The sequence below is a fragment of the Leucopleurus acutus genome, assembly GCF_964270905.1.
Source record: "Leucopleurus acutus genome assembly, chromosome: 1".
Taxonomy (NCBI): domain Eukaryota; kingdom Metazoa; phylum Chordata; class Mammalia; order Artiodactyla; family Delphinidae; genus Leucopleurus; species Leucopleurus acutus.
The window spans coordinates 72,488,741-72,506,181 of NC_139142.1; the positions used below are offsets into that span (position 1 = coordinate 72,488,741).

A 17,441-nucleotide genomic window follows, 5' to 3' on the forward strand; every position below is an offset into this window, starting at 1 on the left:
TTGCTCCAGGGTCCCCTCCCCGGCACCGGCCCTTTCCTCCCTCCCCCACCCAAGGCGCTCCGGAGCTCGGGGCGGGTCCCCGGCCCCCAGCTCGGCCATCTGCCCCGGCCCAGGGCGCTGGGGCTCGCCCACGGCGGCACTGGGCATGCTCAGAGGCGGCCGCACGGGCAGCTTCGCTTCGCAGGCGCTAGCACTCGGCGGCGGGCGGGCGCGCGGCTGCAGCTGGAGCTCCAGCGCCTGGAGTTGGAGTTGCCGGGAGTTTCCCCCCCCTCCCCCTTGCGCGCGGCAGCTGGAGCCCGCGCGGCAGCCGCGAGCGGCGGCTACCCAGCACCCGGGCCGGCCGAGCCTTGTCCGGAGCCCGGAGCCCCGCGCGGGGCAGCTCCCGGGGAGGAGCCTTGCGGGCTGGGACGCGTGCAGCGCACTGGCACTGCCGAGGCACGAACCGGGCTGCAAGGTAGGGCCGGGGCGTGGGGAACCAGGCGAGTGAGGCAGAGGCCAGGCCGGGGGTTGCGGAGGGTGGAGGATGCGGCTGCAGAAGCTGCGGCGTTTGGGGCGCCCAGCGCTGGGTCTGAGGCGCGTGGCCGGGTCGGGGACGCCGCTGCGGGGCAGAGGGAGTAGGCAGGCGCCCAGGGAGATGCTTTCAAGTTGGCGAGCGACGGGAGAGGGGGCCGCGCGCTCGGGCGCAGCTGCTTTGTGCGCGCCGAGAGGGACTCGGGTCCCTGGTTCTCCCCAAACCTGGGACCCGATGTGCGGGCAGGGCTGGGCAAGCCGCAGAGCCGAGCAGTTTCATCCGAGAAAGTTGAGGATGGAGCCCTTCTTTCCTCACTGTCCCCGCGGTAGGATAGCCCCGCGGGTGCCGCCCTGAGGCCCCCAGTGTGGAGGAGCTGCGCCCCTGGGCTAAGTTCCTCCGCCCCCGGCTGAAATCCACGAATCACCCAGATCTTCGCTTCCCTGGCTGGCGTCTAGGAAAATCATTCCTGCCAAATTTGAGGTAGGCTGTCCGGGCGGGAATGGCTCCCTGCCTCCGGGACGCTTAGCTGGGCGACGCCCCCTTCTCAACCTCAGACGTGGCCAAGGGCGCCCGGTTCCGAGTTAGTGCTTACGGTGCGCACTGGAATGGAGCCTCACACACATGGCGGGGAACGTGGGGTAGGTGGATGGCCTGATTTTTCCTCTAGTCTTTTCTCAGCTTTACAACACCCCACCAACCCCACCCGGCTCATCTTCGCAGAGGACAGGACCTGGAGGGGAAGGCCAGGTGGAGAGTTTGGGTTGATTTACTGTTCCTTAGGAGAGGATGCCTGGGCTGTATCTGGCTTGGGTTCCAGCCCCAGGACTTCATAACGAGCCCTCTCCCCTTTCGGTTATTCTTCCTCAGGGACCGGGTGGGAAGGAGTAGGGGCGGTGGGTCCACAAGAATGTCCACTTCGTCCCACCATCTCCTAAGAGTGCGTTCCAGGGGACCCCAGGACCCTGGAACTGGCGTTATGTGGATTACGAGAATGTGGAGGATGCTGACCGTTCTCCTAGCTCCACTTTTTTCACTTCTTGTTTTGAGTTTTGGGGTTTTGCCTGCACACGAGTCAGAGCTTCTCTGTCATAACCGGGGGATGGAGGAGCTTCAGCCTGGCAGTGAGCCGCTGTTCACCTCCGAGGCTGCTAGTGGGAATTGGTCCAGAAATGATTATGCAGGCTAGAAATATGCCTCTTCCCCCCCCCCCCATCTTTTGACTGAACACCTTGGCTGTTGGGTTTGTGTGTTAAGTTCTTAAAGGAGAACCCACACACTGCTCAAGTACTATGTTTTAGGGAATCACCATTTCTGCTACATGTTCTTTTCTTTGCTTTTTTTCCTGAGGGTGGGGGTGGGAATCTGCTTTGGGGCAGATTTCCAAATGTGGAAATCACCTGGTGTTGGTACACAGGTTCTAGAGTGAGATAGACCCGAGGTCAAGATTTAGGTTTACAGTCGGATTACTATGCTAACTGACAAATTGTTGGACACTATGAACTTCAGTTTTCTCTTCTGTCAAATGGGGATAATAGTGGCCTTATCTCCTTTCACTGCAGGGTTGTTGTGAGACTTGGGGGAGATAATGGGCATCAGAAGTGCTAAGAAGCTGCCTGAATCTTCTCTCCTCCACCCACTCTTCACCAAAAGGTTTGGTTTCTCAGGGCTTTGGAAGTCGCTCTTTATCTTCTTTTTTCTCTTCCCTTAAATCCATCTCTTTTTTGATTTTAAGGGTTGAGGCTCCAGTCCTTGTATTGATCTGAAGGAAGCAGCGAGGTGTAGTTTAGGAGATGGGAGCGTGGTGGGGTGCCTCATCAATGTTCAGAATCCTGGGCCCCAGAACTGGCATGTTAACAAGGCCCAAGGTTGATGGAGTCAGCAGACCTGGGGCTGGAGCTCTAGCATGGTCTCTAATAGTGACCTTGAACTAGGGACTCAACCCCTCATCAGTGGAATCAGACTGTGAGCTTGAGGGCCAATGCTGATCAGAGGCCAGAACAGGTGAGATGTCTCTCACTCAGTTAATAAGGGATTAATCAGGCTCCTGACCCCTCCCCCCCAGGTGCTGCACCTTCCCTAATCCTAAGGTAGTGGTTCTCAAACTGGAACATCAGAGTCCCCTGGAGGGCTTGTTAAATCACAGCTAGCTGGGCTGCATTGCCAGAGCCTCTGATTCTCTGCGTCTAGGGTGAGGGGAAGGGGGTCCAAGAATTTGCATCTCTAACTAGTTCCAGGTGATGACAGTGCTGCTGGTCCAGTGACCATGTCTATAGAATCACTGACTTAGGGGGTGAGAGAGAGTAAGAGAGGTGAGGTTTGTTCAGAAACACCGTTATTTTAATACGTCATGTGTGGAGACAGGGTTTCTTCAGGCCGTTTTAGGAACTTGCCTGAGGCATTTTCTATTTCTGATACCTGTGCCACTTCTCACTGTCCAGTGTAGATAATTCTGATTGCTTTTCAAATGAATGAATTTTACACAAAAGAAGTTCCCCCTTCTTTTCATACTGTAAAATACTTAGCCTCTGGTTTCCAGGACACTCTTGGATAGGCTGAGATTGGTGACCTTGATATTGATAAATCCAGCAACTACCCTATTTCCTTTCTTTGGGGATCTCCGACGTTTGTGGAGAGGAGGTTTTGAGAAGTTCTGGCAGCTTAAACCTTAAGATTGGAGAACAGGGGGCTTCCCTGGTGGCACAGTGGTTGAGAGTCCGCCTGCCGATGCAGGGGACACGGGCTCGTGCCCCGGTCCGGGAAAATCCCACGTGCCGCGGAGCGGCTGGGCCCGTGAGCCATGGCCGCTGAGCCTGCGCGTCCGGAGCCTGTGCTCCGCAACGGGAGAGGCCACAACAGTGAGAGGCCCGCGTACCGCAAAAAAAAACAAAAAAAGATTGGAGACCAGGTGAATCACTTATGAGCAAGATTAAAAAGAATTTGCAATGTGGTGTCTTCTCTGAAGGGGCAGCTTACGTTGGCCTTGGGGGAGGTGACAGATGTCCTGTGGTGGTCAGATCTGGTGAAGGCCTTCCATTCCTTCTAGAGGATGGTAGTGTTGGCCGTAACTGAGGGAGACCCTCCATCACTGTCTGAGGGCTGGGAAGCCCAACGTTTTGGAGCAGCTGTGCAGTGTCAGTGCTGCTCTGTGTAGCTGAGTTTATAATCGAGCGCTATTTGGGCACAACCCAACCTTAGTCTCTTCCTTGCCCCCTAAGCTATGGTCCAGGGCTGACCGTTCACTATGACTTAAGGTGGCCTAGGTTGTGGCCTTGAATTTTAGCTGCTTTGTATCAGAGAGGCTTCGGGAACCTGCTGGAGTCAGGAAGATTCCCGAGATGATGTTCGAGGGCAGAAATAAGGTTTACGTAGCACCCAAGTGGACTGTGTGTCCAAGGGGCTCTTGTGTTGCTGTACCAAATGGAGTCCAGCTGACTGTCAGGCTTTATCTCAGCTTTCCATTTGTGCTTTGTTTTCGTTTTCAAGTGATTAGCACTAGAGAAACCTATCAGTAAATCAGAAACCTATTCAAAAACTCAAGTGTACCACTTAGTGTTCCAGCGGATAAATCGGCAAGGCCCATGCCTGTCTTCCTGACCGCAATCAGCCCTCAGTAGACACAACCTTCAGCTTGAAATTCTTTAGATGCACTAATCACTGATATAAATGGTTTCTCCTACTTAACACGAGTACAGAAAATTTCTATTTTAAAATTCTTTTCCATAACTTGATATTTATATTTTGGGTGTTACTCCTACTTTTTGCTGGGAGGATTTCTTTTCCAGGGTGGGGAAGCTTCTTTCCTTATCACTGTTATTCACTTTTTTCAGCACATGACCACTTGATATCTTGGCTCCCTTGGCTAAGTTTGTTGTGAGACAGTCATTTTGATAACTTTATTTCTCTTTGATCATCAGGGCTGTTACTGGGTCCTAGAGAGTCATGGTCAGTTCCTGGAAGGCTCTCTTCCCCAACTGTCCTAGAGGATTCTTTTAAAATAACACTCAGTTTATACTGCACTAGCTCATTTCTAAGATCCTTTTTTTTTTCTTTTCACATTTCATCATTTTCCAATTTCAAAAATCTAGATGGGTCTGAAAAATTATGAACACATTTAATGTATGGTTTCTTTCTTCTCTTCCTGTAACCTGTTATGTTAACAGTGGCTTCCAATGAATGGCATCCTAAAACAAAGCAAGTTTGGTTCCTGACCTGGGTAGAAAATGTGGTTCCTGCTGTCCAGCTGATAGAATTGAGCAGTCATCCAATTAGCTCAGCAGTTCCCAGAGCACTGGGAAGAATACTGTTAGGTGGATGTTAATAGGTGTGGTCTTGTAAAGGTCAAATCAATTTGGAAGCGCTGCCTGTTATTTTCCCCTGTCTCAGAGATTCTCAGTGTTCATCCTTGTATCAAAGACTCTGAGGACTGCAGTTAACGATATCAACAACAAGAAACTTAGTTCTATTTATTTAACCAGACATTTCCCAGAGCATTTTGAGGTTATGTGTGTAGCTTCTAGGACTGCTTTACTGAATCAGCACATCCCAGCACTTCTAATGTATTATTTAACACCATCTATGGGTAGGGTGGTTTCACCTGGTCTGTCTCTAAAATATAGGGGCATTCATAAGCTATGGATATTAATTGATGCATGGACTGTACAGGTGGTTACTGTTTATTTCAGAGTAGAGAGAAGCCATTTGAAGCTGTGGTGGCTGAGGAAGCCTATATGGATGGGCTAGACTATGAAAACTCCGGCAACGATGCGTAGCACTTCTGTAGAGAGGAGAAAGGGTGTTAGGTTGCTGGTGTTAGGGAGCAGAAGTGTGAAGTCGTACTTGTGCCTGCATATAAATAAATACCTTTCAGAGCACATAAGACAAGCGATGTGCCTAGCACAGAGTGAGACTGTGCATCTGTGGCAGTGGTCAAAGAACCTGTCGTCAAGTTCTTTCTTGATTCTGTGAATTCACTGAAGTAGCAGATGAGTTCTCGTGACCACAGGAGAGCTCGTTGTGGATAAAGGGGGGCACAGCACCCAGGCTGAAAGCAAGGAGGGGTGCATGGGACAGAAAGGGAGAGAGAAAGTGTTCCCAGGCTTTCAGAGGGTAGTGGTTCCAGGTGCAGAGGGATTAATTCAAATGTATGTCCAGCCGAAGAATACTGGATATTTGGGGGAAGAGCTTTTCAGGAAGAGGGGAACTTGACTGGAGTTTCAAAAATAAGCAAGAACTCTTATAACTCAACAATAAAAAGGCAAATAACCCAATTTATAAAGGAGCCAAGGGGCTTCCCTGGTGGCGCAGTGGTTAAGAATCCACCTGCCAGGGGACATGGGTTTGAGCCCTGGTCTGGGAAGATTCCACATGCTGCGGAGCAACTAAGCCCGTGCGCCACAACTACTGAGCCTGCGTGCCACAGCTACTGAAGCCCGAGCGCCTAGAGCCCGTGCTCTGCAACAAGAGAAGCCACTGCAGTGAGAAGCCCGCGCACCGCGACGAAGAGTAGCTCCCGCTCGCTGCAACTAGAGAAAGCCTGCGTGCAGCAACGAAGACCCAACGCAGCCAAAAATACACAAATGAAATAAATAAATTTATTAAAAAAAGGGGCCAAGGATTTAAATATACATTTGTTTTTTCAGGTAAGATATACAAATGGCCAATAAGAGGATGAAAAGATGCTCAACATTATTAGTCCTTGGGGAAATACAAATCAAAACCTCAGTGAGGTACCACTTCACACCCATCAGGCTGGCTTTGATCAAAAAGATGTACAATAACAAATGTTGGTGAGGATGTGGAAAAATCAGAACCCTCCTACATTACATTGTTGATGGGAATGGAAAATAGTGCAGCTGCTTTGGAAAACAGGCAGTTCCTCCTCAAAATGTTAAACATCAGGGTAGCCCATGACCAATTCCACTTTTTGGCAAATCCAAAAAGTTACATTAGCGGTTGCCAAGAGCTGGGGGGCAGGGCAAGAAGAATGGGAGGGCCTGTTGATGGACATGGGGTTTCTTTTGGGGCTGATGAAAATATTCTGGAATGGTTGCACAACTTTATGAATACATTAAAACATTGTGAATACATTAAAACTACTAAATTGTACACTTTAAAAGGGTGACTTTTATAGTGAATATTTCAACTAAAAGAAAAACAGTAAGAATGACACTGTGGGTAGAGTGAAAGGAGAATAATAAGAAAAACGTGGAGAGAGAGAGATGCAGGAATAGGCTATCAGTTTCAGGGCAAGTTTTCTGCTCTTGGGTAAAAAAAAGGTAACTAGATAATTCCTTTCTCCTTGTTTGTCTTTGGATCTTTTAGGATTTTTCTGTTACTCTTTCATCCCAAAGTCCTTCCTCTGAATTAAGAGGGTCGTGTGCCAAGTTGCTTCTGAGTCAGTGGAATCGTTTTCATGGCAGATACCCTGTGACCTTCAGAGAGGAGTGTGTTTCTGGGCTTTGCTCTGGGGACTAACTCCATATTTAGGCTTCGTTGCTGTGATCCACTAGAGGGCAGTGGGCAGGGCTGACTGGACAGCTTACGTTTAGCTTCTCCTTTAAGATTTGACTGTGGTAGACGTTTTAGCATCATCTTCTAAGTTGTTAGTGGAACAGTGTCAACACTGTCCTTAAAAAAAAATCACTGGGGTTTCCCTGGTGGCGCAGTGGTTAAGAGTCCGCCTGCCGATGCAGGGGACACGGGTTCGTGCCCCGGCTCGGGAGGGTCCCACGGGCCGCGGGGCAGCTGCGCCCGTGAGCCATGGCTGCTGAGCCTGCGCGTCCGGAGCCTGTGCTCCGCAACGGGAGAGGCCACAACAGTGAGAGGCCCGCGTACCGCCAAAAAAAAAAAAAAAAGTCTCTGTATTAAACAGGATTCATGTGGTACTTGGCACTACACGAGCATCAGTGTATTTGGGTGCAAGAGTCATGATGCTAAATGAGGTTAAACACCACTGGAACAGTTGTTCCCTTGGTAGAGACTTTCTACCCCTTTAACAGTGTAGTGTCGCCTAGCTGTGCTTCTCCAACTCGTGGACAAGAGCACTTGGGGATCTTGTTAAGGTGCTGATTCTGATTCAGGAGGGGTTGGGGTCTGGGATTCTGCACTTATAACAAACTCCCACTGATGCATGTGCTGCCAGTCCACGGATCATTCTGTGAGTAGAAGCTAATACAGTGTGAAGATGCCAATGGAGTGGGACAGAGCTGAATGTGAAATGTGGCTCTGCCATTAATTTGTTGTGGGAACTCGGGTGGGGTAGTTAACACCTGAGTCATGGTTTTCTTCCCTGTAAGATCAGAGGGAGACCTAGCTTGTAGAAACGTACCTAATATGATGCACCTGGAATGTTTAACGTTCTTTGCCTTCTCGTCCCACAAGGGCTAAGAATCCCACTGTTAGGACTAAGGAAAAAGTATATGGAAGAAAGCCAAGAGCTTCGAAAAGTTTTCTGATTTGTGTGCGTGAGGTTGGGGTAGGGGGAGAGGCTGTAGGGGAGAAGGGCATGAATCATCCTCAGAACAACGTAAATTTGCATATTGATTCTTAAATTACCATAGTTTTGGTAAAGTCACAGAGCTAGTCTCAGCTGAGTCTGGCTGACTTTCAGTCAAGGTGTTGGGTCTTTTTCTTTTTAATTTATTTTATTTATTATTTTTGGCTGTGTTGGGTCTTCGTTGCTGCACACAGGCTTTCTCTAGTTGTGGCGAGCGGGGGCTACTCTTCGTTGCGGTGGCTTCTCTTGTTGGGGAGCAGGGCTCTAGGCACACGGGCTTCAGTAGTTGTGGCACGTGGGCTCAGTTGCTCCGTGGCACGTGGGATCTTCCCGGACCAGGGCTCGAACCCATGTCCCCTGCACGGGCAGGCGGATTCTTAACCACTGCATCACCAGGGAAGTCCAAGGTGTTGGGTCTTGAATCTGCTATCATGGAGTTGGTTTCTTTTTGACCAGAAAGGCAGCCCTGGGCTGCGCAGTTGGTGCTAAGGTTCCTTCGTGTAGTGGTCTCGGCCCATCCTTGCCTGGCTGCCTTCCCCCCTCACTTACTGATTTTCATCTCTTATGCAGACGGGAGGCAATAAAGCGACCTAAAATGCACACCGTTGAGTTTCATTCACGGCGGGAGTGAACGTTTCTTGGGATTAGGTTGAAAATATTTGCTTCATTGTTGGCTGTAGAAAATCTGGGCATTTCATTAGTTTACCTTCGGTGAGTCTATTCAACTCTGGAAAGGTTTGGTTGAATCAGGTGAATGGGAAACAATGGAAGAGGAAGAATTGGGAGCTAAATCCTGGCACCTGGACCCTGGGTCACTGCCTTCACCAAGCCTCAGTTTCCTCTGCTGTTATTGGGGACCAGTTCCTGCTGGCCGGCCTGCCTCATGGGCTTGGTTTGAGGTTCAAATGAACAGCACCTGTGAGGGCACCCTAAGATGACGGGCCTCTGTAAAGTATGGACCATTGCTGAGCATTGCCGGCTTAGGCGAGGGCATTGTCTCAGGGTTACGGTGGCCTGTTAGCTTTTGTTCTCTTTCTGTCTCCTTTGTCATCATCCAAAGTGGGAGGAGATAAGAGATTGTGTTTTGTTTCAGTGAAGTTGATGGATCCTTTGCATTTTCCCCTGGGGAAAAAATTACACACAGTTTGTAAGATTTGAACAAAGCCTCAAGTGCAGTAAATCAAACGAGTTTCCAGTCTTCACAGCCTGAGATTCACTGCTTTCCTAAGGATGGTAATTTTGCCCTATTTCACCTCGTTGGACTGTTTTGTGGATTGGCAGGTGTGGGTCTCTAGTGCCCAATGGCTCTGAAGAAAAGGGCCACTTTGTTACAGACCCGGGGCTAAGCATTTAAACCCACGCTGTGCCAACATTAGTAATCAAAGAGAAGGTATCAGAGTTGAAGCCGAGTACACTAGGCCTCACCGGCACAGCACTGTCCTTCCCGACGGTGCAAGTGGGAATGATCTCAGGCGAGTGAATACATGTGTTACCCTGTAATCACCTTTCATAACCACTGTTGGTCAGAGAGGGTGTATGTCAGTGCTGGTCTTTGTTTTTCGACTTCCTAGGAATATGTCGCCTCACACAGTCCAGGGTGACAGCCAGCAGTATCTAGTGGTTGAGAAGTTAATATTATTCCTGAAGAATTTAATCTACCCTATCATTAAGTAGCAATAAGGAGCTGGGTGTAGAAAGCTGGGTGTCCCTGAAGTAAAGTCCTTTTAAAATTAAATCCTTATGCAACTGTAACAGTAGTTTAAAAAATAAGTTGAAGGTAGAAATTTGGTGCTTATATAAAGAGCTCAGTGCTGATAAAGTGGACATTTCTCCCAGTTTCATCCACTGGAAAGTGAGACTTTCTCCTTTTAATCAGATCCTTTTCTGACCTTGCCAACCACACACTCGCTGGTCTATCTGGTGGTTGACTTTTAAAAGTGGAACAGGGAATGCTGAACTCAGAAATCTTGTTTATGAACAGCCTTGCTTTCAACCCCCCCCACCCCAGACTGTGAACTCCTCCAGAGACTGGGATCTGTGTGTGTGTCTGGCATGTAGGAGAGAATCAATAAAAATATGTTGAGCTGGACAGCTGCTTTCTCCTGGGATTCCCCCTTCCTGTCTATTAATTTTTCTGTTCGTATATTATTTGAATAATGTTTCCCTAGAGGTGATTAGGTGCTTCCATAGTACATGGTTCTAAGCACTTTACAGATACTGATTCCTTTCATCCTCCCAACAACTTTCAGAGGTAGGTACTATTACTTATCCCTATTTTACAGTTCAAAAAACAGGCATGGAGAGGTCATGTTGATACCAGCCAGGGTTCTTGGCCTTCGTTAATCAATAGAAATTGATAAGAGGCCAGAAAAGAAATTCAGGTAAGGCTTTACTGGGGCCCCTGCTGCAACGGGGTGGGGGGGGGGGAGAGAAAACAAGTAACAGTTTCCCTTGTTCACTCCCCAAGGGGGAGACGAGCTGGTTCCTTACATGGCGTGAGGGTTGGGCAGGAGGGGGGCTTAGGTGGTCTGCCCACCCCTTTGGTGGTGTTGAGTGCAGGGGGCATGCGCAGTATCCTATTTCTGCTCCTCCCACCCTGTTTTTCCTCCGGGCTCTTCAGAAGTGGCGCTTGGGTCTTTGGTCTTTTTGTATCTTGTCCATAATTTGCCGCGACTATGCTTTCATGTAGTTATTTTTAGTCCCTTATAGTTTCTTTGCATTTTGTTGCTCAAGGAGGTGTTTGTCCAGGTGCAAGCACTGCAGCAAGGGGTCCCGGGTCCCAGCCTGTCTCAACGCGACTTGTGTAAGACCCCAAAGCTGCCGTGTAGCGAGCTGCAGGTGAACCAGGTGCCCCAGTTTCAGGGTTCCTGCTCTCATGGACAAGACAAGCTTGGCTAAACTTCAGTAGACACCCCTCTCCTGCCTGCTCCGTGTTCCAATATTACCTTTCTCCCCACCCCCACCCCCGTCCCACCCTGGCTTTCCTGAGCGCTGCAGAGAAATGAGGGCAGGCACACCTTTTCTGTCTTCCCTTCTCCCCGCCTCCTTTGTCCTCTGCCCTTTTCTGCCCACTCCCAAGTTCCAGGAAAATGTGACCCTGGATTTGGAAAACAGGTACAGCACCATGGCCCATTCGTCTGGGCCCCACCTTGCGGGGAGGCCGTTCACAGAGGGGTTGTTAGAATGAACTCCACTACCTGGGTGAGGCTATGACCTCCAGCCCTGGGCCTCTCAGTTTGTCAGGTGACAGGCAGTGTGACCTAGGTCAGTGCCTCTCAAACCTTTAAGTGCAGGTGAATCTCCTGGGCATCCTGTTAAGGCACAGATTCTGATTCACTGGGACCGAGGTGGGGGGGCCTGGGATTCTTCTCACAGGCTTCCAGGAATGTCGAGGCTGCTTGTCCTTGACCCAAGGCTCTAAAGGAGCCCTGAGTCTGTGCGAGGTCAAACCTGCTATTCCAAGCACTGAATAGCTGAACAGGCCTGATTCCTAACCGAGGGCCCAGAGGAGACTTAAGACATGTAGAGAGAGACCCACCGAGATTGGAAGTCTCATGAAGGCAGAAGCTTGAGACAGAATGAGAACATAACTGAGAGTAAAGGAAATTTGATGTTCCGAAAGGAAGCGTCTGCATCATTTTCAAACGTGACCTGAAAAGTGCTCTCTTTATGATGGAAAGCTTATTACAGAGTGGCTCTAGGGATCCAGCAGAGAGAATACAAAGTACAATAACTCCTGTTTGAGTTGATATGAAATTTCACAACGAATCTATGCTGCTGGCCCCTAAAACTCTTGAAAGTAACCCCCCGAAGCTCCTCAAAATTTCCCTGAGTCTCCCCAGGTTCTGCCCGCTTTCCAGCTGCATCTGCTACGGTAGGTGCCACAGTCCTAGGAACCAAGGTTGGGATACCAATGGTACAGATACGAAGTTCTCTCCTGTCTCATCTGAGTCTCCTAATTACCCGGCTGTTTTTGATTGATGAGTAGTGAGACTCAGGGAGTCAAACTCCCTGGGAGCCACAGGCTCACAAGGGATGGAGCTGGGAGCAGGCACTGCGAGGCAGTGTGGCCTGATGTCTCTTGCTCTTCTTACCCGACCTGACTGCTTAATTAAATCAGTTTGCCCTGTTTGGTTTTGCAAGGAGGAGGCATCCAGGTGGGCTTGCTTTTTAAAGAAAATGACTTTTTTGAAGGTTAACTTAACGTAGAAACAGGCAGAGATTCCATGGGTGCGGTGTAGTGAATTTCTGTTCCAAGAGCACACCCATTTATTCTTAACACAGCTCAAGAGAGGAAGAGCCACCAGCACCCTGGAATTTCTCCTCCGGTGTGTCCCCTCCCGTTACTTCCTCCTCCATGGTACCGCTGTCCTGACTTCTAAGATTGTAGATCACCTCTGCCTGTTTTTGAGTTTTCCGTAAATACGCTGGTCCTTTTGTATTCTTTTATGTCTAACTTCTCTTCCTCAACATTGTAAGATTCATCCATGTTGTGCATGCAGCAGTAGCTGGATTATGTTCCATCGTATAAATACACTGCAATTACTGATTATGGACGTTCGAATTGTTTCCCGTTTTTGGCTCTTACGAATAACGCTGCTGTGAACATCCATGTGTATATGTTTTTGGTGGTGCCCGTAGGTATGCATCTCTGGTGTGTGTGTATGTGGGTGTTTCTGTAATGCCTGGTTCCTTTGATGTGACTATGTTTGCCTTTAGTAGATAACGCCAAAGAGTTTTCCAGTATGGCCATTCCAATTTATAGTCCCATCTGGTGTGAGTGAGCGTTCCATTACTCCACATTCTTGCCAATACTTACTTTGATAGGTCATTTTTTTTTTCAATTTTATTTTATTTATTTTTGGCTGTGTTGGGTCTTCGTTTCTGTGCGAGGGCTTTCTCTAGTTGCGGCGAGTGGGGGCCCCTCTTCATCGCAGCGCGCACGCCTCTCACTGTCGTGGCCTCTCTCGTTGCGGAGCACAAGCTGCAGACGCGCAGGCTCAGTAGTTGTGGCTCACGGGCCTAGTTGCCCCGCGGCATGTGGGATCTTCCCAGACCAGGGCTCGAACCCGTGTCCCCTGCATTGGCAGGCGGACTCTCAACCACTGCGCCACCAGGGAAGCCCCTGATAGGTCATTTTAATCTTAGCCTTTCTGATGTTGTATAGAGGGCTCTCATTATGATTTTCACTTGCATTTCTCTTATCACCATTGGAAGCTTAGTGTCTTTGCCTGTATATTTGGCATTTGGATATCTGCTTTTGAGAAGTGCCTGTTCAAGTCTCTTACCTATTTTTCAATTGTGTTGTTTGTTTCACTTTTAAAAACAAAATGAAAACATCTATGAAAAATCCTTGAAATCTATAGTGATGGGAATCACCTGTGAGTGAGATCGGATTATATTCTCAGAGGTAATTTCGTGAGATCGGATTTTATTCTCAGAGGTAATTTCTGGAGATCCCCTCCTGCAGGAGGCTCAGCAGGCTGAGGATAGGCAGAGGCATAAAACCCTTAGCAGGGAACTTGCTGCCAAGTTGAGGAGCCCCGGGCTCTGTGGCTCAGGGCAATTGTCAAGTTGTGAGATCACCTGAAAGCTTGAAAGCACTTCACTTCTAAATGTTTGCCTTTTACAGACCATCACTCTGGAAGATTGTAGACCAACTCCAAAAGTATTGCTGAAAACATTTTTGGAATTGCTTTGAGTATATTGTTTTGGATATTTTTAGTTGCTTTCAAAATGCCCTTTGAGAATGTATTTGATTTGGGGAAACAGCAGCAGACCTCTCAGAACCCAGCCCAGTGAATAAGGAGGGTGCTTCATGGGTGACTTAAAAAACAAAGCATTATTTGTAAGGCTTGCCTGTAGGGGGATGGAAGGTGAGCAGGAAGGAGGAAAGCACTGCGCTAAATGCCTGAGTTTCCTGATCTCTTTTCATCTTTATAGTAACCTATGAAGTACTAACTGTTGTGAGTATTCCTACTTTGTAGATGAAAAGTCAGACTTAGAAAGGGAAAGACAGCGTGATTGAGGAGTCAAACCTAGCTCTCTCTTACTTGAGGGCCACTAGTACCCTTCCCTTTTCCCCACCCTGCCTCGCCTCTGATGAGTGTTAGAGGAATCAAAATTGTTGCAGCCAGAACACTGTGTGCTGATGGCGAAGGTCTGGTTTCCACCCTGTCCTGTTATAGACCCTGGGATCTGGGTGGGTCCTCTTCCTGGTGGGGGTTGGGAGAGGAGAGGAGAACTCAGGCTTCAGGGCACTCATTTCCAAACAGGATTCCTGGGCTTCCCTGGTGGCGCAGTGGTTAAGAATCCGCCTGCCAATGCAGGGGACACAGGTTCGAGCCCTGGTCCAGGAAGACCCCACATGCTGTGGAGCAACTAAGCCCATGCGCCGCAACTACTGAGCTGCGCTCTGGAGCCCACGAACCACCACTACTGAAGCCCACGTGCCACAACTACTGAAGCCCTTGCACCTAGAGCCCGTGCTCTGCAACAAGAGAAGCCACTGCAATGAGAAGCCCGCACACCGCAAGGAAGAGTAGCCCCCGCTCACCACTACTAGAGGAAACCCGCGTGCAGCAAGGAAGACCCAACGCAGCCAAAAGTAAATAAATAAAAAATAAAAAAATTAATTAAAACCCCCACGATTCCTGTGGCTCCTGCTGTTTAGGGGAGCAGCTGAGGGCCTTTCGGTATCCTGGCCCATGTCCTGCCCAGGATAGTCTGACCTGTAGGCTTTACTTTGCTCTTCCTTTTTTTTTTTTTTCCTCACATTACGCGGGCCTCTCACTGTTGTGGCCTCTCCCGTTGTGGAGCACAGGCTCCGGACGCGCAGGCTCAGCGGCCATGGCGCACGGGCCCAGCCGCTCCGCGGCATGTGGGATCTTCCCGGACCGGGGCACGAACCCATGTCCCCTGCATCGGCAGGCGGACTCTCAACCACTGCTCCACCAGGGAAGCCCTGCTCTTCCTTTTAAGTGGCTGGCAAGCCACCCAGGAAATACTCTAGGATGTGTTCATGAATATTGTCACTGTTGGAAACTTTATTCTATGTAGAGAGTCTTTCTCCAGATGAGCACTTACAGAAAATCTGACCAGAAGAGGCAGAATGTTGCTGAATTCTTTAATATTCATTCATTCTTGATCTTAAGGGAAAAATCACCCATTAGTTTTCTCTGAAACAGAGTGGGTTAATGGCTTTCGGTGTGTAATGAAGACCTTCAGAAATGATTCCTGAAAAGAGTGTCCTGGGTGGATTGCTTTCAGGTAGACCCTGGGGAATCCAGCCGGCCCCGAGATGTGAAGGGCCTGGGAGAGACACAAAAATACACTTGGCCATCGCAGAGGCTTGTTCTCACCCTTCCTGTCTCATGGACCCCAACAAGCTGACCCCCTTCCACTGAGCTTTGGAACGTTGTCTCAAAGTTGAGTACCCAGAACGTAGAAACTACAACCTATTTTTCTGTCTCAAAGCAGTAAAGAAGCCTCTGGACTTCTTTTGAGACTGCACAGTAGAATGGTTTCTTCTTTTGATGGTTTCTTTATTCTTAGCACCTTAGATCCTGCGTAGCCTTGCTTTTCAGGGCAAAGCTCTGGGCTGTGGGTAATCAGATAACCAAACCATTTCCTAAACAAATTAGAATTTGATTTCATTCATAGTGACACAGCTTTCCCTAGATAAAATGAGGCATCTGAGAAAAAAAAAGTGAGGAAATTTTAATGAAAACTTCTCCTGGTAAGATACTCATTTTCCTATCACATTTAATTCCTGTAGAGTATTCTAGAGCAGGTGTGAAGAGCCAGGTGTTGCCCTCGTCCCCCAGTGACTGTGGATACCTGATGCAGCATCTTTACCTGTTTCCTAGCAGACTATATGATCCCATGCATGTGTGCAGGTTGAACACCTCAGATTTGGACTTGGCTGGGGGACATGGGAACTTATTCACTTCCTGCCAAAAGAAAGAAACTTACAAGTAGTGCTTTGTGTTTTGAATTTTACTGTGCACTGAGTAAACACAAGTTATGCATTGTGATGGGAGGGGTAAAAAGGTCCGCCACGTCTTTATTTTTTGAGTGGGTGTAACTAAATGACTAGGTCCTGGATGTGTTACTAAGATGTAGGTCACAGTCTCCGGCAGAGCGACAGTAAACATTTCTCACCTGTGTTATCTTACAGCTGCAGGTGTCTCAAGTTCTTTTTATCCTAAAATGTTTTCCTTGAAGGTTTTTTGTTTTGATTTGTTTTAATAAGCCTCTTGCTTTGGGAATAAGGAACTCACTCAGTGAATACCTAAGGCTTTCTTAATTCCCTTATGTTACAGATGAGGACACCAAGGCTGTACAGTTCTACCATGAATCAGTAGTAAGCCAAGGACTCTTTAATTCCAGGCTTTTGTTTCTCAGCTCACTGTGATTTTCTAGAACTGTAAAATATTCCTAAGATTCTTTGTTTTAAAATCTAGCTTTCAGTTTAAGGTCATTGTCTCTTAGCAGTTGTTTCCTTGCTTTATGGTAACCAAAGCTTTAAAATGATCCAGTACAAGGGGAGAACCAAGCCATGACTTTCTCTTGTTCTAAAATTAATATAAAAATTTATAGCTGTATAAATAATATTTACTGAATTTGACACTATTATTTGTATGTATGAATAAATAATTTTGAAGTATACCAATATTTTATGGCTGATCTGGTCAAATTTCCACTTGGAGGAGACTGTATCTGTGTTGAAACACACTGTCCTTTCTCTATTATCTTGGCCTTTGTGAAGGATGAATCCTTGGACTCATGATTTTTCACCCTGAGTTTGTGTAGGAAATCAGGATGTGTCTAATTATCATATAGGGCATCAGGAAATTCTCATAACAGTTCATTTAAATCCACTTAAATTAAAAATAAAGAACACATTATATAGCAACAGAGGTTTTTTTTTTTTTTTTTTCTTTTGAAGAGGAGATCGGACTCCGTGAATCAGATGAGCACTTTCAGAACTCATGGGGATTACTGCTTTAAAGGCCCGGGAGGAGTGGATAAGAACCCGTCAGCTCTGTCAGTCCTCACTGTGCCCTGGTATATTGATGCTCTCTGTGACTGTTGATCTATGACCTATTTCTCTCTAAAAGCTGTCTATTTAAAATCAGTTCTCTCTTCTTCTGCCCAGCTCAGTGAGCATGTCTTTTTTTCTGTGCTGCTCTTGGAGCTGACCCTCAGGATGGAGAACCTTTGACAGAATAGCATCTTATCCTCAACTCAAGGTCTCAAAGTCATGATTAACTGGCAGATACTGGCTTCAAGAAAAAAAAAAACAAACACACCAAGACACTAGTGCTTAGAATCCACAGGGCTTATGGGGTAAGAGTAAGGGTACTAAGAGAAGAGTTGGAAAACATGTTGGGCAGAGGTGGCCAGGCTCTCCTGGTGAGTTGATGAGTACCT

At 48.1% G+C, this 17,441-nt stretch overlaps 1 protein-coding gene across 3 annotated transcripts in view; it reads left to right on the plus strand.

The window, feature by feature from the left end:
* The first annotated feature begins 207 nt into the window (after positions 1–207).
* The window catches only part of STXBP6 (syntaxin binding protein 6), a 275,659-nt gene continuing 258,425 nt past the window's right edge, over positions 208–17,441 (plus strand). For 2 of the 3 annotated variants that reach the window (XM_082832513.1, XM_082832514.1), the window contains exon 1: positions 208–454. The gene's annotated coding sequence lies outside the window, so the exon portion shown is untranslated. Of the gene's footprint in view, positions 455–1,140; positions 1,150–17,441 lie in introns of those variants that run through there. The other variant, XM_082832512.1, reaches the window with a different exon arrangement.